Source organism: Durio zibethinus, chromosome 20, assembly GCF_047325235.1.
Source record: "Durio zibethinus cultivar Kanyao isolate XHJ-2024 chromosome 20, ASM4732523v1, whole genome shotgun sequence".
In the NCBI taxonomy this organism is placed as follows: domain Eukaryota; kingdom Viridiplantae; phylum Streptophyta; class Magnoliopsida; order Malvales; family Malvaceae; genus Durio; species Durio zibethinus.
This window is the reverse complement of record NC_143181.1, coordinates 22,998,395-23,002,500: the sequence shown is the minus strand read 5'-3', so window position 1 is coordinate 23,002,500 and position 4,106 is coordinate 22,998,395. Positions and strand designations below refer to the sequence as shown.

At 48.6% G+C, this 4,106-nt stretch overlaps 1 pseudogene; it reads right to left on the bottom strand.

The window, feature by feature from the left end:
• Positions 1–48: 48 nt before the first annotated feature.
• LOC149513181 (18S ribosomal RNA) lies at positions 49–1,156 on the bottom strand (annotated as a pseudogene).
• Between the last annotated feature and the right edge of the window lie 2,950 nt (positions 1,157–4,106).

Below are 4,106 nucleotides of genomic sequence, written 5' to 3'. Positions count from 1 at the left end.
CGCTTTCGTCAATTCCTTTAAGTTTCAGCCTTGTGACCATACTCCCCCCGAAACCCAAAAACTTTGATTTCTCTTAAGGTGCCGACGGAGTCCTAAAAGTAACATCCGCCGATCCCTGGTCGGCATCATTTATGGTTGAGACTAGGATGGTATCTGATCGTCTTCGAGCCCCCAACTTTCGTTCTTGATTAATGAAAATATCCTTGGCAAATGCTTTCGCAGTTGTTCGTCTTTCATAAATCCAAGAATTTCACCTCTGACTATGAAATACGAATGCCCCCGACTGTCTCTGTTAATCATTACTTCGATCCCCGAAGGCCAACACAATAGGACCGAAATCCTATGATGTTATCCCATGCTAATGTATACAAGCGTAGGCCTGCTTTGAGCACTCTAATTTTTTCAAAGTAACAGCACCAGAGGAATGACCCGGGCAATTAAGTCCAAGAGCGCATCACCGACAATAGGGACGAGCAGATCGGTGCTCACCGTAAGGTGGACCGAATGACCCAACCCTAGTTCTAACTACGAGCTTTTTAACTGCAACAACTTAAATATACGCTATTGGAGCTGGAATTACCACAGCTGCTGGCACCAGACTTGCCTTCCTATGGATCTTCGTTAAGGGATTTAGATTGTACTCATTCCAATTACTAGACTCATAGAGTCCGGTATTGTTATATATTGTCACTACCTCCCCGTGTCAGGATTGGGTAATTTACGCGCTTGCTGCCATCCTTGGATGTGTTAGTCGTTTCTTAGGCTACCTCTCCAGAATCGAACCCTAATTCTTCGTCACCCGTCACCACCATAGTAGGCCACTATCCTACCATCGAAAGTTGATAGGGTAGAAATTTGAATGATGCGTCACCGACACAAAGGCCATGCGATCCGTCGAGTTATCATGAATCATCAGAGCAACGGGCATAGCCCGCGTCGACCTTTTATCTAATAAATGCATCCCTTCCAGAAGTCAGGGTTTGTTGCACGTATAAGCTATAGAATTACTACGGTTATCCGAGTAGCAGATACCATCAAACAAACTATAACTGATTTAATGAGCCATTCGTAATTTCACAGTCTGAATTAGTTCATACTTACACATGCATGGCTTAATCTTTGAGATAAGCATATGACTACTGGCAAGATCAACTAGGTAGCATTCCTTCGGGACATTGGCACTGCGTGGGCCTCGATGCACCGACCGAGCGATGAAGAGAGCCCGACGTGGAGCACAAGTGTCATGCGTGTCGAGCACGTGAAATGCATAGCATAGGACGAACAGGGACTGAGAGCACGTTCTGCATCCGAGAGCACGAATGAACGTCGGTGCACCAATGTGGCCACGGATGATTGGGTGGCACGGTTAGGACACCGGCCATGATTGACATCTGACCCATGGCCCCTCGGGACATGAGACGGAAGAGGGATGGTGAGACATCCGGTTTCCATCGATTCAGGTATGCAACACAGGATCCCGATCGCACCCCCTGGGTACGACGACCGTATGGGGGGAGATTGAAGAGGATGACGGGTCGACAGTTTGATGCATCGAGCACGGAGCCTGCCAACACGCACAACCATAGCACCACTCATATGCCCATTGCGTACAAGTGGCAGCATCCATGCCCGTCGGTCCACAACCCACCCGATCGATTACTCGACGAGCGAGCAGAGGAAACGAGGTGTGAGGACACGCCACAACCGATTGGCATGAGAAAAACACGAGCAAGGGCCACGAGACTGCCCCTACCATCCGACAGGCAACAACAAAGTGACACCACCAATGCTTGGCCCGGCTAGGACTGCACGCGTGAGCATCGTTGACACCACCCCAGGGGGACGTTACCCGATTCAGGGACATGTTCCTGAGGTCTCGGGTAGCGGCGGCTGCGTGCACGAGATCGGCCACGTGGACGGGCTCGAGATCGGCTCTTCATTTTTGCATGCACACCAATCGATCCAGGCCATGGGTGCCTACCGATCACCGAAGTAACCAATCACCAGACAAAACGGCTGAAAGGAATGCATGCCTTGTATTTCACTCGAGGGACGTTGCCCTGGGTGTATGCAATGAACTCCGCTCGCCTCGGTCGACCCCTGAATCAAGCGTGCGGGCACCGAACCGACCGCTGAGGGTGGGATGCATGAGGGTTGCAGCTGCACACGTCGAGCTCAGGCATGTGCTGGTGCCACATTTTTTTTCACCCGAGGCACCATTGCCGAAACATCGTCGGAGAACCTGACTGGCGGAATTGGAGTTCCAACGATTGGGGAAGGTGTGCACACATGATGTGCGATGGGTGATGGTACTTGGCCCCTATATTGGCCCCCTATCCCTTATCAAACCTCGAGAACTCACACCCCCTTAAAGAGCTTTTGAGATTCTACAGATTTGCTGCCAGTAGCCATTAAAGTGTCTGAAATGGGGACACTTTTTTCAAATGGTCACAAAATCTTGTACACTTTGAATTTTTAGCTGAATTTTTTTGTGCATGCCAAAAAAAATACAACGATCATGTCTACCAAGTTTGGGACCAAAAATCCTTCTAAAAAAATTTTAAAAAATCTTGAACCGTAAAAAGTTTTGAAAATCGTGAAAAATAGAAAACGAGTTGTCTTGCCATGAAACTTCACATGAAGGCTTAAGGGACCATTGTATGAATTTACAAGCCATAAAAATGGCATTGGCAAGGTAGAAATATGAAGATGTGCCTAAACCCACCTACCACCCTATCGATCCATGGCTTGCGCATCCCGCCTCTCTAGTCGGCGTAGTGCCCGCCCGCCCGCTCGTTTCGTCGGTTGGCTTAGGCATACGAAGTTCATTCCCAGTCTAAGTTTAGATCAGATCGAGGGTTACAGTAGCAGGATCGATAGCACGTAGAGAGAGACCCGGCTGATCCCTGGCTTACGCACGCTACTCCTCTGGTCAACTAAGCGCTCGTACACTTGTTTCGTGGGTTGACTTAGTTATATGGAGTTCATTCTCAGTCTAAGCATACGAAGTTCATTCCCAGTCTAAGATCGGATCGAATCAAGGGTAGCAGGATCGGTAGCACACAAAGGGGGACTCGATTGATCCCCGGCTTGTGCATCCTACCCCTTTCGTCGGTTGAGCGCCCGTACGTTCGTTTCGTGGGTTGACCTAGGCATATGGAGTTCATTCCCAATCTAAGCATATGGAGTTCATTCCCAATCTAAGATCGTATCGGACCGAGGGTTGTGGCAGCACATGCTGGGCTCAGGCATGTGTTGGTGCCGCATTTTTTTTCGCTCGGGGCACCATCGTTGGAGAACCTGATCAGAGGCATTAGGGTTTCGGTGATTGGGGGGCCGAGGTGGGGGTGTGCGCACATGATGTGTGATGGGTGCTGGTACTTGGCCCTTATACTGGCCCCCTATCCCTCATCAAACCTCGAGAACTCACACCCCCTAAAGAGCATTTGAGATTTTACAGGTTTGCTGCCAGTAGCCATTAAAGTGTCTGAAATGGGACACTTTTTTCAAATGGTCACAAAATCTTGTACACTTCAAGTTTTAGCTAAATTTTTTTGTGCATGCCAAAATACAAGGATCACGTCTACCAAGTTTGGGGCCAAAACTCCTTCTAAAAAAATTTTAAAAACACCCGAACCATAAAAAGTTTCAAAAATCGTGAAAAATAGAAAACGAGTCGTCTTGCCATGAAACTTCACATGAAGGCTTAAGGGACCATTGTATGAATTTACAAGCCACAAAAATGGCATTGGCACGGTAGAAATATAAAGATGTGCCTAAACCCACCTACCACCCTATCGATCCACGGCTTACGCATCCCGCCTCTCTGGCTGACGTAGTGCCCGTCCGTCCGCTCTTTTCGTCGGTTAGCTTAGGCATACGGAGTTCATTCCCAGTCTAAGTATAGACCGAACTGACGGTTACGACAATAGGATTGGCAGCACATAGAGGGAGACCTGACCGATCCCTGGCTTGCACATCCTGCCCCTCTGGCCAGTTGAGTGCCCGCACGTTCGTTTCTTGGGTTGACTTAGTTATATGGAGTTCATTCCCAGTCTAAGCATACGGAGTTATAAGCATACAGAGTTCATTGCCAGTCTAAGATC